At 42.8% G+C, this 21061-nt stretch overlaps 1 protein-coding gene across 1 annotated transcript in view; it reads right to left on the minus strand.

The window, feature by feature from the left end:
- The window catches only part of POLR3B (RNA polymerase III subunit B), a 165510-nt gene that overhangs the window by 17716 nt on the left and 126733 nt on the right, over positions 1-21061 (minus strand). The window lies entirely within an intron of this gene.

Below are 21061 nucleotides of genomic sequence, written 5' to 3' on the forward strand. Positions count from 1 at the left end.
CACATCTGTAATAGCGTCCCCTGCTGTTTCTCAGGTGGCTGGAATGTAGGTCTACCCTCAGTGGTGGTTATGCGTGAAGGATAATTATCTCTGCAATTTGGGGAGAACAATAGGATTTTAAGGTTCAGTCGAAATTTGCTCAAGCACTCTTACGAAATTCTGTTGCGTCTTGGTGGCAAGGGACAAAGCTGCTTCCCCACCCAGAGAATAGACCAAATTGCAGAAGAGTAAAGAGACTAAATGGGGTGAAAATTACACCGGAGAGTGGCATTTTCTGCACTTACAGGTGTGTTCAAAAGTTTACATACCCCAGCAGAATTTTTGCTTTCTTGGCCTTTTTTACAGAGAATATGAATGATTACACCAAAACTTTTTCTCCACTCAAGGTTAGTGGTTGGGTGAAGCCATTTATTGCCAAACTACTGTGTTTTCTCTTTTTAAATCATAAACTGTGTTCCAAATTATTATGCAAAAAGAGTTTCGGAGTGATAAGGTTAGAATTTTTTTGTTAGTCATTTAAACTCATTGATAGTGATGTGTGTCAGGGCTCTTTATATCACTGAAAGCAATTGCAGATACCTGTGCACATTAGTTTGGCAGGTGTGTCCAAATAAAGGCAAGACTACTGAAGAAGGCTGTTCCACATTATTAAGCAGCCGACATTTTTTGCCAAAATGGGAAAGAAAAAGGATGTGTCGGCTGCTGAGAAGCAACAAATTGTGGAGTATTTAGGTCAAGGCATGACTACAATCAACATTGCCAAGACACTTCATCGTGATCATCGCACAATCAAGAAGTATGTAGCCGATTCCCAGCACACACATGTGCGTACTGATAAGGAAAAATTGAGGACTCTTTCCAACAGGCAATTGCGTCAGGTTAAAAGAGCAGCTGCAAAAATGCCTTGTCATAGCAGCAGACAAGTTTTTGAAGCTGCTGGTGCCTCCAACGTCCCCCGAACAACAAGATGCAGGGTCCTTCAGAGGTTTGCAGCTGTGCGTAAGCCATCCTGTTGACCACCTCTATCCACTGCACACAAGCAGAAACGGCTCCAGTGGGCCAAACGATACATGAAGACTGACTTCCAAACTGTTCTGTTCACCGATGAGTGCCGTGCAACGCTCGATGGTCCAGATGGATGGAGTGGAGGATGGCTGGTTGATGGACACCCCATGAAAACACGGCTAAGGCGCCAACAAAGAGGAGGTGGAGTAATGTTTTGGGCTGGAATCATGGGGAGAGAGATTGTCGGCGCCTTTAGGATCCCTGAAGGGGTAAAGATGAACTCCATAATCTATGTGGAGTTTCTAAAACAGCACTTCCTGCCATGGTTCAAGAGGAAGAACCGTGCTTTCCGCAGCAAGATCATTTTCATGCATGATAATGCACCGTCTCATGCTGCAAATAACACATCTGCATCTCTGGCTGCTATGGGCATAAAAGAGGACAAACTTATGGTGTGGCCGCCATCTTCCCCTGACCTCAAACCCATTGAGAACCTCTGGAGCATCATCAAAAGGAGTGTCTATGATGGCGGGAGGCAGTTCACATCTAAGCAACAGCTCTGGGAGGGTATTCTGTCCACATGCAAAACAAATGAAGCACAAACCGTCCAAAAACTGACAAATTCAATGGACGAGAGAGTTCAGAAGCTTCTTTCGAACAAGGGGTCCTATGTGCAAATGTAACATCACCTAGAATAAAGTTTTGACTTGAAAACTGTTTGATTTCATTTTGTAATAAGCTGATAATGCTTATAATTTCACAATTGACCATTTTTTTGTTCAAAATAAAAATAAAAAGGTTGAAAACTCTGCTGTGCATAATAATTTGGAACATGCATTTTGAGTGTTTATTATTTTAAAAAATATACTGTTTTCATAGGCAGTTTGTTCAAAAACATTGCAATTATACTAGAATATTAGATGACTGGAAAATAACAATGACTGCAATTCATATAGGTAATTTACAGAAAATAGGAGGAAATATTTTTTGCATAATAATTTGGAACACAGTGTAATGACCATCCAAAACATCCAAACAACCCTGATCAAAAGTTCACATACCCTGGTGATTTTGGCCTGATAACATGCACAGAAGTTGACACAAATGGGTTTCACTAGCTACTATAGGGAACATCCTCACCTGTGACAAATGCCCGGAAAATTGTTTGGGATGCAAAGAAAAACCCACAAATAACATCAGCTGAAATACTGGACTCTCTGAAAACTAGCGGTGTGGCTGTTTCAAAATGCACAATAAGGAGGCACTTGAAGATAAATCGGCTGCATGGTTCAGTCGGTAGAAGAAAGCCATTACTGTGCAAATGCCACAAAGTATCTCACCTACAATATGCAAAACAGCACAGAGAAAGGCCTCAAAACTTCTGGAACAAGGGATTTTGGATTGATGAGACCAAAATTGAACTTTTTGGCCACAACCGTAAACATTATATTTGGAGAGAGGTCAACAAGGCCCATGATAAAAGGAAAACCATTCCTACTGTACAGCACGGAGGTGGATCGCTGATGTTTTGTGGATGTGTGAGCTACAAAGGCACAGGAAACTTGGTCAGAGTTGAAGGAAAGATGAATACAGCATGTTATCAGCAAATTTGCACTCATCAGTCCGGAAGCTGCGCATAGGACTTACTTGCATGTTCCAACATGTCAACAATCCAAAACACAAGGCTAAGTCGATCTGTCATTGGCTACAGCAGAACAAAGTGAAGGTTCTGGAGTGGCCATCTCAGTCTCCTGACCTCAGTATTATTGAGCCACTCTGGGGAGATCTCAAGCGCACAGTTCATGCAAAAGAGCCCAGGAATTTACAGGAACTGGAGGCTTTTTGCCAAGAAGAGTGGGCAGCTTTACCATCTGAGAAAATAAAGAACCTCATCCACAACTACCACAAAAGACTTCAAGCTGTCATTGACGTTAGAAGGGGCAAATACACGGTATTAAGAAATGGGGTGTGTGAATTTTTGATCAGGGTCATTTGGCTTTCTTCTGGCGATTCGACCATGCAGCCCATTCTTCTTCAAGTGCCTCCTTATTGGGCATCTGGAAACAGCCACACCGCTAGTTTTCAGGGTCCAGTATTTCAGCTGTTATTTGTGGGTTTTTCTTTGCATCCTGAACAATTTTCCTGGCATTTGTCACAGGTGAGGATGTTATCTTTAGTAGACATTCAAACCCATTTGTATCAACCTCTGTGCATGTTATCAGGCCAAAATCACCAGGGTATGCGAACTTTTGATCAGGGTCATTTGGATGTTTTGGGTTGTCATTATGATTTAAAAAGAGAAAACACAGTAGTTTGACAATAAATGGCTTCACCCAACCACTAACCATGAGTGGAGAAAAAGGTTTGGTGTTATCATTCATATTCTCTGAAAAAGGCCAAGAAAGTATTAAGTTACGTACCGGTAACGGTATTTTTCGGAAGCCCATGACAGCACCACGAGAGAGGGGATCCGCCCTTTAGGAACAGGAAACCTACAGATACAAAAAGGGCGGCACCTCTCCCACGCATCAGTTGGTTTACAGAGCTTGAGAGGCTACCATGGTTAGTACACAACATATAATATATACAACCTATCTACCCTATATAGCAGAAACATTTTCTTCTTTTTTTTTTTTTCTTTTACACCATCTCCCACATACCGTAAATTGTGGACAATCTTCTAAAGGAGTGCACCCCTATATGTGAACAAGGGAGGGAACTAAGGGTGCTGTCATGGGCTTCCGAAAAATACCGTTACCGGTACGTAACTTAATACTTTATTCGGACTCCCATGACAGCACCACGAGAGAATTACAGAGATGTAAACTAACTTAGGGCGGGACTACAGCCTGCAGCACCCTTAGCCCGAAGGTGAGATCTGAAGAGGCACCCATATCTAATCGATAGTGGTTAAAAAAGGTGGAAGGAGATGACCAGGTGGCCGCCTTATATATCTGATCAATTGACACTCCAGATCTTTCTGCCCAAGACGATGCCATGGCACGAGTGGAATGCGCCCTCAGGTTCTGCGGAGCCGGACCTCCACCTGCTGTGTAGGCAAGAGAGATAGCCTCCCTAATCCACCTCGCTAATGTGCGTTTTGATACTCTACAACCTTTCCTGGGACCTTGGAAGGATAGGAATAATGCATTCTCCTTCTTCCAAGGATCCGTGGCTGCTAAATATTTAAGTAAGCATCTCCTAACATCTAATGCCTGAAGTTTTTGCTCCTTAGGGTTGGTCGGATTAGGGAGGAAGGAAGGCAGAACTATCTCTTGTGTCCTGTGAAATTGTGATGCTACCTTGGGAAGGTATGCTGGACCTGGCCTTAGGATTACTCTATCCTGTAAGAACTCTGTGTAAGGGGGCAATCTGGAAAGTGCCTGTATGTCGCTCACTCTACGTGCGGATGTTATCGCCACCAGAAAAGCTGCCTTAAGAGATATAATCTTTAATGAGGCCGAATCCAGAGGTTCAAATGGTCTTTCTGTCAAGGCCGTAAGGACTAAATTTAAGTCCCAAGGTACACATCTGTCTTTGTGTATGGGTCTCGATCTAGCCGCTGCTTTGATGAACCTTGCTACCCAATAGTTATTGGCAATATCACATGCAAACAAGGCCCCTAAGGCTGAAACTTGTACTTTTAATGTACTTGTGGAGAGACCCAATTCGAGACCCTTCTGGAGAAATTCCAGAATATGTTTCGTGGGAATTCCGTCTCTGGCGTCAAACTGAAAGGTGGACAGGAATCGCTTCCAGGTCCTAGCATAAATGTTAGTGGTAGTCAATTTCCTGCTTTTTAGGAGGGTATCAATTAACTTGTTGGAGAACCCTCTATCCTCTAACAGTGACCTTTCAAAGACCACGCCGTCAAATGGAGTCTCGCTACTTGTGGGTGGCTGACTGGCCCCTGGTAGAGGAGATCTGGAAGGTTCGGCAGCACCCAGGGATCGCATACAGACATGGTCCTCAACCACGCGAACCAGGTCCTCCTGGGCCAAAAGGGGGCAATTAATATAACTCTTGCCCGATCTTCCCTGATCTTCCTTACTACCAGAGGTAGAAGATTTAATGGCGGGAAGGCGTATGCCAGAGAAAAGTTCCATCTTATCAGGAGGGAGTCCACTGCCAGTGGATTTTCCCTGGGATTCAGAGAACAGAACGATTTTTCTTTTCTGTTTTCTCTGGTGGCAAAGAGGTCTACCTCTGGCCGACCCCATCTGCGGACAATCTGGTGGTAAATATCCCTGTTCAAAGCCCATTCTCCTTGCTTTAGAGTCTTGCGGCTTAGAAAGTCTGCCTTTACGTTGTCCTTTCCTCTGATGTGGAGCGCCGTCAAAGATAGAAAACTTCCCTCTGCTATTTGAAGGAGACGTTCTGTTGTCCGCATCAGGGCGTCGGAGCGGGTTCCACCTTGGTGGTTGATATATGCTACCGCTACCTGGTTGTCCGAGAGTATCCTCACGTGATGGCCCTGTAGGTACATAATGAGTTTTTTGACTGCCTGCTCTATCGCCAGTAGCTCTCTTTGGTTGGATGAGATCTCCGTATCCGAATCCCACTGTCCCTGTACCACTATGTCCCCCATATGGGCCCCCCAACCGAAGGGACTAGCGTCTGTGGTTATAACACGGGTTATCTGCGTTATCCAGGGCACCCCTGAGGCTAGGTTCTTATCATCGAGCCACCATCTAAGCGATGTGACAGTCGAGGGGCTTAGCAACAGTTGACCTTGTAAGGAGTGTCTTAAGGCCCTGCTATTAAATAGGACATCCTTCTGAAGGGCTCTAGTATGGAATTGTGCCCACCTAACTGCTGGGATGCATGAGGTTAGAGATCCCAACAGGGACATGGCCTGTCTGAGGGTCATAGAAGGATTATCAACCGCCCGAAGAACCTGCTGCTGTATCTTTTGCATTTTATCCAATGGCAACAGACACTGCTGAGTTTCTGAATTTAATAGTAAGCCTAGAAACTTTTGTATTTTTGAGGGCTGGAGTCGGGATTTCTCGTAGTTTAATATCCATCCGAGGTTTCCTAACCTGGACTTAGCTCTTTCTATCTGGGATGTACAATGGCCCACTGATTTTCCCACAATTAAAAAATCATCCAAATATGGAACAATCAGGATGTCCACTTCCCGTAAATGCGCCATCACTTCGGCCACTATTTTTGTAAATACCCGGGGCGCTGCTGAGAGACCAAAGGGAAGGGCTCTATATTGATAATGACGGACTGTGCCGTCTATTGAAACCGCCACCCTCAGGAACTGCTGGAAGTCTGCATGGATAGGTACAAGATAGTACGCATCTTTCAAATCTATGACTGCCATAAAACACCCTTTAAACAATATTTTTATTGTCGTATTGATGGATTCCATCTTAAAAGTACGGTTTACCAAAAACTTATTAAGGAAACGTAAGTTAATGATCGTTCTAAATGTCTTATCAGGTTTTTGGATCAGGAATAAGGGAGAGTAGAACCCTCTTCCTCTCTCAGCTTCTGGAACCTCTATCAGGACGTTTTTCTGGCATAGGCTCAAGACCTCCGCTTCTAAAGCTGTTTGTTCGAGGGGTGAAGATCTTAACGGAGTAGATTTAAAGGTATCCCGCGGGACCTGGGTAAACTCCAATCTAAGCCCGGTGGATATTACATTGCGCACCCAGTCACTATTTGTAATTTGTGATCATGCCGGAAGAAAGGGTGATAGTCTACCTCCCACGGGAATTGCTAGTCATTGATCTTGTCTCTTTTGATCTCTAGACGAGCGTCCAAACATGTAGCCCGTACCTCTTCTCCTTCTACCTTCCCATCTGGGACGGTCTCTAGTAGGCGAAGAATTGCGCCTTCTCCCCAGACGGAATCTCCTTCTACCAAATGGGCGTCGGTAGGATGTAGGCCAGAGATTTGGAAATTTTTTCTTGTCGTCCCCAGCCTTCTCAAGCAGTTCGTCCAGGACTGCGCCGAACAAATATCCCCCTCACACGGAATAGTACAAAGCTTCGCCCTGGTTTGAATGTCTCCCTGCCAGCACTTTAGCCACAGGGCTCTACGAGCCGCATTAGAGAGACCTGCTGCTCTGGCTGCCATTCTTACTGCATCCGCCGAGGCATCTGCAAGGAAGGCTGCTCCCTCTTGGATTGTTGGTAGGGCCCCAAGAATTGTTTGTCTTGACGTACCCTGTTTTAATTGTGACTCCAACTGGTCCAACCAGACCATCATGGACCTGGCTGTGCATGTTGACGCCACTGCTGGTCTTAAGGAACCGGCTGCCATCTCCCAAGTATTCTTAAGGAAGGTGTCTGCCTTCCTGTCTAGGGGATCTTTAAGGGATCCCATATCCTCAAAGGGCAGCGAGGATCTTTTCGATGCCTTTGCAATGGCCGCATCTAATTTGGGGGCCTTGTCCCAAGTATTTACTGCCGGATCATCGAAGGGATATCTGCGTTTGAGGGCTGGTGGTAACGACCCTCTTTTATCCGGTCTTTTCCACTCTCTGTGGATTAGATCTTGGATCTTCTGATTTAACGGGAAGACTCTATGCTTCCTCTGCTCCAGCCCCCTGAACATGACATCCTGCATGGATAATTGGGGCTTAGGCTCCTCTACTTCCATTGTCCCTCTGACTGCTTTGACCAGCTTGTCTACCCGGTCAAGAGGCAGACAAAACCGCCCAGAGTCCTCTTCTCCTGAGGAGGACGAGGGAGATGAAGCCTGGGAGTCTCTACTTCTCCTCCATTCTGTTGAGGAATCGGACTCCACCGGGACCCCGCCCTTTATAGTTTCCCGCTGGGACAGTGACTTTAGGGTTTCATTCATTTCCGCCCTAACAATGTCTCTCAAACTCGCTGCTACTGCGGGCGACTCTTCCGCCACTGTCTGCTGAATACAGGGGGGGGCACAATCTTTTAGGGCATGAGTCCGGTAATGGGCATGCACAGAGTGCGCATTCCCTGTGTTTAGCCTTACTTGAAGCCTTCTTCCCCTAGAATAAAGCACAGAAGGGGGGGGCCTCGTCACTGAGTGAACTTTCACGAAGATCACTTACCAGTGCCACAATCAAGTACCGGAGGATGAGGGGGGTTCTTCTCAGACGATGCTCCTGTCTGCTTAGAGGAGCTTTTATGGCTGGACTGATCACTTCGTCCCGCACGTTCGCTGCCACGTGACTCTTTCTTTTTCTGCTTGACCTGCCGAAGGTCATCCAGGGGCGGCAGGGATGTTTGTCGCTGCTGCCGTCGTTGCTGCTGTTGCCGCCGCTGCTGCTGCTGCTCACTCTCCATTACTGCTCGCAATAATGTGGCCAAGGCAAGGCACCCTGCCAGGGTCCTGCCTTTATACCCCTCCTCCGGACAGCAGTATGCGTGCCGCGCCCCTCCCCCCCTAACCGGGCCCCCTTCCCCAGCTGGCGCCGCACCCGGTCGGAGAGCCGACGCTCATCGGCGTTTGCGATGGGCGCCGCCATCTTGTTTTTCTCGCGCATGCGCAGTGGCGCCGCCGACCCGGAAGCACCTCCTCCGGCCGCCCCCTGACGTCACCGCGACCCCGCCTGACCGGAAGTCACGCGGGACGCCCGGGAGCTTCGGAATACTGCGCTCCCCGGTCGCAGCCTCCCCCGCAGCGCGCCGGCCACCGCACTAGCGCCGCCGGATCCGGGGGCCCCCGGGGGGGAATATACTCACCGGCGGCGGCCTTTATTCTGGAGTCGGACATCCTCCGGACGCCGCTCCCTGCTGACTACGCCACCGCCGTGCTACCCATCCTGGGCCACCGTGGCGTCTTCCAGGGATCCGCACCAGGCCGAGGTAGGAGACCCCCCCGCTACCTGTATCGGCCGGCCGGCCTGGGATCCTGGTCTTCTGTAGGATCCCGTCCCTTCAGGAACAGGAAACCAACTGATGCGTGGGAGAGGTGCCGCCCTTTTTGTATCTGTAGGTTTCCTGTTCCTAAAGGGCGGATCCCCTCTCTCGTGGTGCTGTCATGGGAGTCCGAATAAAGAAAAAATTCTGCTGGGGTATGTAAAGATTTGAGCAAAATTGCATATGGTTAAAGTAATGAAATGCACAACTCAGATTTTTATTTCATTTCTTTAATAATTTGGTGAATAACCCTTTTAAAATATTTTGAAACAGTTATTTTACAAACCACGACTATTAGCCAAATAAAAAAATCACCAGATCTGATATTTTAAAAACTGGAAAGCTACACAAAAAAAAAAATTATTTTTTTTTTAATTAAAATTTCTAGGTTTACATTATGACGTAGCCCCTAAGGAATGTTCCTGGGTAGACCTGGGCAACATGTAGTCCTTATGCCACATCCAGCCCTTTGAGTGTTCATATCCAGCCTGTAGACCAAGAGTCAAAAGGCTAGAAACACTGGCGTACCGCCCAAGTGTTGAGGGAGCCACAGTACCCCCACCTGGTGTCGCATCCTCAGGATTCAGATACTATTGGGTAAGGTTTCAAAAGAGGGAGCAACCTACTCCCCTATTCCACCATTCAGCCTGTGCAATGGAGACTCAACTCAACATGCGCAATGGCGTCACCAGATCAAGCCTGCTGCGCAGAGCCTCAATTTGCACACAGGACAAACCAGAGCAGAGGCGGGGAACCTGGGGAGAGAAGTAGTATTTGGGGTTTTTTTATGGTCTGATTTGTGTGGGGGGGGGGGGAATAGGTGGGGACATCATACTGTATGAGAAGCTGTGGGGCCATCATACTGTTTGGCGAGCAATAGGGGTCATCATGCTATTTGGATGGGAAGCTATGGGGTCCATCATTTTGTGTGTAGGTGAGTCTGTGGGGGGCATCAAACTATGCGTGTGTTGTGGGGCCATCAGACTGTGTGGGGAGACCTGTTGATCAAGGTATAAGGGCTGAATAATTGGGTAAGTATGATTTACTTTTTTTTATGAACTTTATAAAAAGCAGTAAATAATGGTAAGTTGAGGGAGGGCCGGGTGATATATTACAGGTTATGGGAACTAAATTCTGTGATGGGACGTTGATCAAGGGAACTAGTGTGACTGTCATATCTGGAGTCGGGAAGGAATTTTCCCCCTAATATAGGGCTATTAGCACTTGCCTCATGAAGTGTTTGCCTTCCTATGGACCAATGGGGTATAGGGTGAACTTGATAGACTTGTGTCTTGTTTCAACTATGGAAGTTTTACTGCAGAACCTTACAATGTGCTGCCCACTACTTGGACAACGCCTTCTCAATCAGTAGGTTTACTCCAAGTAAAATAATAGCAACTATACTCCCCTCCGATGCCGGCGTTGTTCCAGCGGTGTTGGCACAGACTTCCTCTGGATGTCAGTTATATCAGAAGGAATGAAACGGACGATTATTGGCTGCAGGGATTGCATGACAATGTCATGGGAGCCTTGGGAGATCCTGTGCCAAGACCGCTGGAGCAGCGTCTGAACTAGAGGTGAGTATCGCTATAATTTTACATGCTACTACTCGGACAACCATTTAAAGTGGACAGATGGATGCAGCCATGATATGGGCCATTTGACATATTTAAGTGCACAGACAAAACTCTCTATTTAGATATTTTTGAGAATATTTCCAAGTTGCACCAAAACCTCTCCTGCGTAAAACGACGTCTTAATAATATGGTGCAAGAATTTAATAAACATGGCAAACACCTGTAACATTTTAGGACCCTCTTACACTTCAAGTGAACGACCATCCTAGCCTTTATTTATAGAAAACACCTGATTTTCAACATTGTTTTATTTTCTTTTTTTTTTTTTTAAATAATTTATGACAAAAAAAATCCTTCAGTGTTTAGGAACATTGAAGAACGCCAAATATGGGGGAAGAAAACTCCAAAAGATAGATATTAGTGATGAGTGAGCATGCTCATCTGCTAACAGTGTGTCTTCGATGTGCTTGAAAAATAAGGTCCAGTCTCCGCGGTTGCTCGACAGCGGCAACACATGCAGGGATTGTCTAACAGCAGCGAAACACGCAGTCGCGGGGACTTGAACATACGTTTTAAGCACTCCGAAGACAAGCGGTTAGCGCACGAGCATGGTCGGACAACACCTTATCTCAGCATGCTCACTGATCACTAATAGATATCCATGTTACTGACATAGAAGTCTTGTTGGAACTCACACTAAAACTACCCTCATGATCATGGTTGCATCCTAAATACCCGAACTTAACCCTCAAGACGTAACAACGAAAAAAAAAAAATGGTATCAAAATGGCACGATATCTAAGAAATACGAGACATATCCGCAAATAAAGGCTGAAAACTGAAGTTTCTATTAAGCCCAACTTCACAATGCTAACCAAGACCTAAGCTCAAGGTAACATGGAATATGCCAACCCCTGAGAGCCCCTTTTATGTGCCGGAGCGGTTCCCATAGCAGACAGTCGCTGTGTTGTTTGTTTTGTGTGAAAGTGAGTGATAAAAGAACCATGAAATCGACACAGAAAAGCAAAACAGCAGAAAGAAGTAGGGACTCTCCATCATAGCGGCTCCTACCCTCTGCTGACTCGCGTAACAATGGGATCTCCACATCCATCCGCAGATCTAACACAGCTGTGCATTTCATTAGATCAAGAGGCCGAGTGACACAAGTAAATAATTAACTTATTCTGCTCCGCTGACTGTGCCGGCAACACCAGTCATAGCTGACAGATTTTAATACGGGAGAACACAAAAGGGCCGTAATGAGCTTAGAATAAGTTATAGTCTGAAAGTAATGAATACTTACAGGGCTAATATTAAAATTAAGAGCAGTTAATGCCCGGTATGAGCAGAAAATCTGTGTGAATGAAGCGCCAAAATGTGAGTTTTTTTTAATTTTTTTTTTTAAATTGTAAAATTATTAACAGTAGACATTTGTCCATAAAAAATAATGTATATACACAACCATACATGTGTATAATATACACTGCAGTGAATGGTTTCCAACACATAAAAAAATACAGTAAAAAGAAAAGTGTGTGTATATAATAATAATAATACAAATATATATATATATATATATATATATATACACACACACACATACACACACACATATACATACATACATAAACACATACACACATGCACTGTATATTATAATTTTAAGGGTGTGCGTACATAAATTATAATATTAATTTTAGTTAAAAACTGTATACGGTATATTATATACACACAATGTCTATAAAAATAAGATTATATATATATATATATATATATATATATATATATATATATATATATATATATATACACACACACACACATACAATGTATTGTAAAATATACGGTTCATAATTTTATAAAAAAAAAATACATTTTTATATAGAATTAGAAATCTATTACAGCATATGTAATAGTACTAATATATTGTACACACGCAAGTAATATATATATATATATATATATATATATATATATATATATATATATATATCGAAACACAAACGCACTTGTTTTAAATTAAATAAAGCATACGTGTATCATTTATCATAATACAATATATTAATTTTATTAAAACTAGTGTGTGTAAATATATATACTGTACCTTACATACACACCTTTAAAATTAAATATATTGTATAATAATAATAATATATATATATATATATATGTACACACACAGTACATACACACATATACTGTATATATATATACACACACACACACACACGTATATGTATATATACAGTACATGTGTATATATACAGAATATATGTATATATATATATATATATATATATATATATACACACACACATACATACACACAAATACATACACACACACACACACACACACACACACACACACATACATACACACACCCACAAATATAGCATTTCCAAATGCATTTTTGTGGATACTGGATAGGGATCTCCGTCCGTAGGGCCGGATACAAACGTTGCGGATTTGATACAGATTTTCCACTTTGCATCGACAGCGTTTCTCCGTGAAAACCCACTTGTGTTAAATACAGATTCTGTTGTGGATTTCACCCTATACATTGCAAGAATGAAGACTGCTAAAAAAAAAAAAAAAAAAAAAAAAAAAAAAAAAAAAAAAAAAAAAATCCGCACAGCGGGTCAGTTTATCCGCGGAAAGTTTCTGTAACGCGTAGATGCGATTTGTTTTAAAAAAAAAGAAAAAAAAGAAAAAAGAATCTAATGAACTTAGCTGTTACTGTTTTACTTTGCGTTTCTTCCACCTGGAAATCCGGGTGGAAAAATCCACATCAAGTCCGAAAAATGTGCATGCGGTCTACCGCTTTCAGGATTTACGCCACTCACATTGGCAATATTGCTAATTTCTAGCGTTATATAATTCAATCTGTGAATTGTCCAATATATTATTTTACTTCTATTTAAAATTAGTTTGAATGCAATAAAATAACGCAAAATTGTGTTTATGAAAGGCGCCAAAAATTAACCATGGTTAATTTATTTTATTTTATTTTTTTTAATTATTTGTTATCAATATTGATTTATAACTGGCCTTAAATTGTAAAATAATAATTATAATGTATATTTCTTTCTATTTATAGGGCATTAACAGAATCGGATATATCGCTATTCACCAAGACATTTCGTTAACCTGCCACAAAAAAAAAAAGTTAAAGACGTCTTGTAGCGTGGAATAAGCGGAGATATAAAAAAAGAAAAAAAAAAAACAAAAAACTAATATAATAAAATAAAAAAAATAAATAAATAAAAAACCCACAAACACATTTTTTGCTTCCTAGTTAAACAGGAAAGTGAAATGATCTACTTAAAACTTGTGAAGAAGGAGACAATACATTTTTAGCGCGGCGCTCCCAGAAGCCCCTGAAAGGTTCGGAGTCCTACATTTGCATAGTGGTAAGCGCACAAAAGAGCTGATTAATTGAAAACCTCACAATGCTCCTGCCCTGGTGTAAAGCAACCGCAGGAACTTGACAAAACACACATACCGCACAAATAAAAAAAAAAAAATGGTATGCTTAGTGGAGAACTGTAATTTTATTCTGTGCCATAAACGGGGAGGGAGAGAAAGTCAGCAGCGCTCGCTGAACAATGCGCTGGGAGGTCGGGGGGGTCACTCATTGCGTGTGAGGAGGAAGGAGAGGGGGGATCTAAATATTTGCTTACCTCCAAATGAGCATTTAATAAGGAATTCATAGATGGAGCTTGGGACACGGACTAAGACCCTAGAGGATGAAAAGGAGCCTCGTTTGCGGCTACTTGCCAATTAGTTGGTCATTTTAAATGGGTATGTACTTACAGGAGGGACGACTTCTTTATAAGAGAACTCGCCCGACACTGTGCGCTTTCATCACTATTGTTCAAGAGGCAGACACTTGTCCAGGGAAAGAACACAAGCACCATTGTTTACCCCCCATGTATTTCCTCACAAACTACTTTTATATCATCCTTTTATTGAGATCACAAAATGAGCTGGCAACCTGAAGTACTTAAGTTGGGGCGAAACTGCAAATCCCAGCATGCCCTGAAAGCCGCAGGTTGCTCACCCCGGCATTATAATCATCATCAGCTGGTTAGATACAATAATAGTGAGCAACCTGCGCCACTACATCGGTTACTATCCCCTGCATTATAATAACCAGCATGGACTCAAAAAAAAGTAGGGGTGAGCAACCTGCAGCACTACAGCTATTACTAACCACTACATTATAACAACCAGCATGGACTCAACAAAGTAGGGGTGAGCAAACTGCGGCACTACAGCTGTTACTAACCCCTGCAGTATAATAACCAGCAAGGACTAAAAAAAAAAAAAAAGTAGGTGTGAGCAACCTGCCCCACTACATCTGTTACTAACCCCTGCATTATAATAACCAGCATGGACTCAGAAAAAAAGAAGGGGTGAGCAACCTGCGCCACATCATCTGTTACTAACCCCTGCATTATAACCAACATGGACTCAAAAAAAAAGTAGGGGTGAGCAACCTGCAGCACTACAGCTATTACTAACCTCTACATTATAACAACCAGCATGGACTCAAAGTAAGGGTGAGCAACCTGCCCCACTACATCTGTTACTAACCCCTGCATTATAATAACCAGCATAGACTCAACAAAGTAGGGATGAGCAACCTGCGGCACTACAGCTGTTGTGAAAATACCACAGTTTCTCATGAGCTTAAAGAGGACCTGTCACTTTCCAAGAAAAACAAATTGAGTCACATACCTTGTAAAAATCCCTGATCTCTCCCGATTCTGCTTCTTTTTCCATTTTGCGCTCCATTGCATAGATATTCAGATTTTTTCTACAGCACACTATGTGAAATCTCAGCTTTCAGTCCAACTGAGCGTTTCATCAAAGTCTTCTCTGAGAATATGCGCTTTCACCTCCCCCCACCTCAGATGCTGCCAGTCACAGCTTGGCAGCTGATCTAGCAGTCTAGTAGTCTTATACGCTGCTGACCTGTGATTAGGAGAATCTGAGAGGGAAAAGCGAAAGTGTATGCCCCCCCAGAGAAGACTCTGAAGAACCACCCAGTTGGACTGAAAACTGAGATTTCACATAGTGCGCTCCAGAACAAACAAATGTAAATATCTCTGCAATGCAGTGACACAGACCCAAACAGAAAAAAGCTACCAAATGAGAGAAGCTCAGGGATTTTTAAAAGATGTTTAACTAATTTTTTGCTCTTTTGACAGGTCCTCTTTAAATTCCATTCCTATATTATAGCTAACCAGCTGCTGATCAATGTAATGGCGATGAGAGCAACTTATGACTATAAGCATAGCATGCGGAGTTGTAGGATCACAACAACTGCAGTGCCGAAGGTTGCTCACTCCTGCAAGATTGTATCCAACTATCTGCTGATCCCTATAACATGGGGCTGAGCAACCTGCGGTACTACAGCTGTTGCAGAGTGAACACCCAGCAGGTCCCTGACAGCTGCAGGTGGCTCACCCCTGCATTATAGTGACCAGTGCTGCGTTTTGTACAAAGTAGCACTGCTGGGACTTTTAGTCCAAGGACGGATAAGGCATTTGTATATTGCTCAAGTGTGATTTACATATTTAAAGTATTCCAGTTTTCAGAGATTAACGTTAAACTGACCAATAAAAATACAGAGCTGGGTTTTATGACGTGATGAGCCAAATCAGATCACCAGAACAGGATTTGATCCACTGGAGGCAAGCAGAGATCTTGAAAACCAAAAAGAATTGTATAACTTTATTGGATGAGAATTTCCGCACTTCAAACAGGTTCTATTTGTTAAGATGCCCAAATAGATTAGATGAAGGACATCTGAAGAAGGCTATTTGACCACCAAATATTAAGGTGTCCCGATTTGGAGGAAATATGGAGAAGATAGATGTTCGAAGGGGCATGTTTCACTTCACTTTCAGACTGTATGATTGCAGTGTATACACATCCTTGCACAATTTTAGCTTCCATTGTTCATTGCTTACTAAATGAAAAATTAACCAAATTACTAAATAGTATTCATTAAAAAAAAAAAAAAAAAAAATCTACCAAGCGTCCCCAAGTTCTTTATCTACCTGGAAGATCTGCAAAAATGTTACAAATCAGTCAAGAGATCCTGTTCCTGGTTCTGACTGCTCTCTCCCTTTTCTCAGTGTGAGTCCTGTTTCACACTTTCGTTTCTCAGATCAGTTGTAATAAGCGAAAATGGCAGAAAACGGATCCGTCTCAGTTTTCCCAGCAACGTGTGCCACCGGACCGTTGTTGATCCGGCGAAGGCTGAATTTTAAAGGGAGAGAGGGAGAGTGAGGGAGAGAGGCAGAGAGAGGCGGAGAGAGAGAGAGAGAGAGAGAGAGAGAGAGAGAGAGAGAGGGAGAGAGAGAGAGAGAGAGAGAGGGAGAGAGAGAGAGAGAGAGAGGGAGAGAGAGAGAGAGGGGGAGAGAGAGAGAGAGGGAGAGAGAGAGAGAGAGGCAGAGAGAGGCAGAGAGAGAGAGGCAGAGAGAGAGAGGCAGAGAGAGAGAGGCAGAGAGAGAGAGGCAGAGAGAGAGAGGCAGAGAGAGAGAGGCAGAGAGAGAGAGGCAGAGAGAGAGAGGCAGAGAGAGAGAGTCAGAGAGGGAGAGAGAGGCAGAGAGAGGGAGAGAGAGGGAGAGAGAGGGAGAGAGAGGGAGAGAGAGGGAGAGAGAGGGAGAGAGAGGGAGAGAGAGGGAGAGAAAGGGAGAGAAAGGGAGAGAGGGAGAGAGAGGGAGAGAGAGGGAGAGAGAGGGAGAGAGAGGGAGAGAGAGGGAGAGAGAGGGAGAGAAAGAGAGAGGCAGAGAGAGGGGGAGGGAGAGAGAGGGGGAGAGAGAGGGGGAGGGAGGGGGGAGGGAGGGGGAGAGAGAGGGAGAGAGAGAGAGAGAGAGGGAGAGAGAGAGAGAGGCAGAGAGGGGGGGGTAGAGAGAGAGGGGGGGAGGGAGAGAGCCTGTATGTAGCAGAGCCGATCAAGCTATGGCAGCTTCTAGTCTCCCATGGAGGCTATTGAAGCATGCCAAAAAAAAAAAAAGTTTTAAAAAAATAAAAAAAGATTAAAACAATTTAAAAATAACGGGCGATCAAAAGAACGTATCTGCACAAAAGTGGTATCATTAAAAACATCAGCTCAACGCACAAAAAATAAGCCCTCACCCGACCCGGGATCATGAAAAATAGAGACGCTATGGGTCTCAGAAAATTGTGCAATTTTTTTTTTTTTTAGCAAATTTTGGAATTTCTTTTCACCACTTAGATAAAAAAAAGAACCTAGACATGTTTGGTGTCTATGAACTCATAATGACCTGGAGAATCATAATGGCAGGTCAGTTTTAGCATTTTGTGAACCTAACAAAAAAGCCAAACAAAAAACAAGTGTGGGTTCGGACTTTTTTTTTATTTAAATTTCACTGCACTTGGAATTCTTTTCCCTTTTCCAAGTACATGACATGCTAAAACCAATGATGTCGTTCAAAAGTACAACTCGTCCCGCAAAAAATAAGCCCTCACCTGGCCATATTTACGCAAAAATAAAAAAAAAAAGTTAAGGCTTGGGAAAGAAGGGGAGCGAAAAACGAAGATGCAAAACTGAAAAAAGCTCCGGTCGTGAATAGGTTAACTAAAGACCGCTATTAAAATAAGTAAAAATCTATTTTTTAAATGGCAAAATTTGCCCGTAGTCTGTAACTCCTTCACCACACTAGGCCACCGGGGAATTTAAAATTAACCCCTCAGTAAAGTAGTCACTGGGGCAATAACCACTTTCCTGTCATAGGCCACCATCACTCTTCATGACCACCAGGAAAGTTGGGATTTACATATTTAGCACGCTAGACCTAAGGATATTAGATAATAAATCTGCATGAAATCACTCTTTTTTTAAGTCGTTATCATTGGGTGAACCAGTTACACATACAATGTCCAGGGGGGAAAAAAAAAAGGCACAGGCAGTATGTAAGTAATAACACTTTTCCAATTGTGGTACAGAATTGCAGCTTAAACAGGTTATCCACTAGTTAAATACTGATGGCCTATCTGTAGGATAAGTTACCAATGTCAGATCCTTGGGGGTTGGACACCTGGCACCCCCACCAATCAGACACTTGCAAGTTGGAACAGCACAGCTCTGCATGGTTTAGTGGCCACTCACAGTTACTGCAGCTCAACTCCTATTTAACTAATGCACCAGGTGACCAATGGGTGTGCCTTGTGTCGAAGCCCCTCACATATAAAAATTGATGACTTATCCTAAGGTTACAGTCAAAAGGCTGTATAAATTTGGACCAAGATCGGACAAAAATGAATGGACTGGCCGTGGCTCTCCTGACCAGAGCTGGACAGCTGCAGAAAAATATATGATGTAGTCACACGCTCCAGCTCAATTTATCAAATTTATATAGCCGTCTAACTGCACCCAAAGCATAGGCCATGTAAACCAAAGTAGTGGACACCCCTATTATTGTATACCAGCTCCACAGGACTCATTTATTAAAACTGTTCAAAACATAACAAGGTAAGTTCTCCACATTTTTACAGCTACACATTTTTTATTGGTTAAAAAACAAAAAAAAACAAAAAAAAAAAACTGTTGAACAAGCATATACCGTATTGTTTTTTTTTTGTTTTGTTTTGTTTTTAACAGACAGTGGCATGTAAAAGTTTGGGCACCCCTGGTCAAAATTACTATTGTTGTGAACAGTAAACAAGTTGAAGATTAAATGATCTCTAAAAGGCCTCAAGTTTTCTATGACACATTTCCTTTGAAATATAGGCAAAAAATACATGTATATATTTTATCTTTTACATGTTAAAAATGACAAAACCGTAAATGGGCCAATGTAAAAGTTTGGGCACCCTTTCGTAAGCATCACAGCTTTTTGTAGCCATACAAGAGTCTTTCAGTTCTTGTTTGAGGGATTTTCATCCATTCTTCCAGGTCTGTGAGATTCCTGGGCCGTCTTGCATCCTCTGGTATTTTGAGGTCGTTACTGATTTTCAATGTTGTTCCGGATCAGGGGACTGTGAGGGCCATTGTAAAACCTCATCTTGCTCCTTCCGAGATCGTCTATTGTGGATTGTGACGTGTGTTTAGGATCATTATCCATGTGTAGCAGCCATCCTCTTTTCAACTTCAGCATTTTTACAGATGGTGTTATGTTTGCATCAAGAATTTGTTGAAATTTCATTGTATCCATTCTTCCCGCTACACGTGAAAAATGTTCCCTGTGCCATTGGCTGCAACACAACCTCAAAGCATGACTGAGCCACCTCAATGCTTAATGGTTGGCGAAATGTTCTTTTCCTGAAATTATGTACCCTTTTTCTCCACACATACCTTTGATCATTGTGGCCAAAGAGTTCTATTTTAACCCCTTCATGACCCAGCCTATTTTGACCTTAATGACCTGGCCATTTTTTGCAATTTTGACCAGTGTCCCTTTATGAGGTAATAACTCTAGAACGCTTCAACGCATCCTAGCGATTCTGAGAATGTTTTTTCGTGACATATTGGGCTTCATGTTAGTGGTAAATTTAGGTCGATAATTATTGCGCTTGCGAAAAAAAAATGGAAATTTGGCGACAATTTTGAAAATTTTGCAATTTTCTAATTTTTTATTTTTATTCTGTTAAACCAGAGAGTTGTGTGACACAAAATAGTTAATAAATAACATTTCCCACATGTCTACTTTACATCAGCACAATTTTGGAAACAACTTTTTTTGTTAGGAAGTTATATGTATTAAAAGTTGACCAGCGATTTCTCATTTTTACAACAAAATTTACAAAACCATTTTTTTAAGGGAACACCTCACATTTGAAGTCACTTTGAGGGGTCTAGATGGGAAAAAATACCCAAAAGTGACATCATTCTAAAAACTGCACCCCTCAAGCTACTCAAAACTACATTCAAGAAGATTATTAACACTCCAGGTGCTTCACAAGAACTAAAGCAACGTGGAAGGAAAAAATGGACATTTTAATTTTTCCAACAAAAATTTTCTTTTAGCATTAATCATTTTCAAATGGTCACCAGGATAAAATTGATCCTAAAATTTGTTGGGCAATTTCTCCTGAGTACACCGATACCTCATATGTGGTCATAAACCACTGTTTGGGCGCTCGGCAGGGCTCAAAAGGGAAGGAGCGCCATTTGACTTTTTGAATGGAAAATTAGCTCCAATTGTTAGCGTACACCATGTCACGTTTGGAGAGCCCCTGTGTGCCTAAACATTGGAGCTCCCTCACAAGCGACCCCATTTTGGAAACTAGACCACCTAAGGAACTTATCTAGATGTGTGGTGAGCACTTTGAATCCCCAAGTGCTTCACAGAAGTTTAAAACGCAGAGCTGTGAAAATAAAAAAAAAATTTTTTTCTTCAAAAAATGAATTTTAGCCCACAATTTTTTATTTTCACAAGGGTAACAGGATAAATTGGACCCCAAAAGTTGTTGTCCAGTTTGTCCTGAGTACGTTGGTACTCCATATGTGGGGGGGACCACTGTTTGGGCACACGTCGGGGCTTGGAGGGAAGTAGTGACGTTTTGAAATGCCGACTTGATGGAATGGTCTGCGGGCGACATGTTAAGTTTGCAGAGCCCCCGATATGCCTAAACAGTGGA

This window comes from Dendrobates tinctorius, unplaced genomic scaffold (assembly GCF_039654945.1).
Source record: "Dendrobates tinctorius isolate UK_male_01 unplaced genomic scaffold, ASM3965494v1 ptg000020l, whole genome shotgun sequence".
Classification (NCBI taxonomy): domain Eukaryota; kingdom Metazoa; phylum Chordata; class Amphibia; order Anura; family Dendrobatidae; genus Dendrobates; species Dendrobates tinctorius.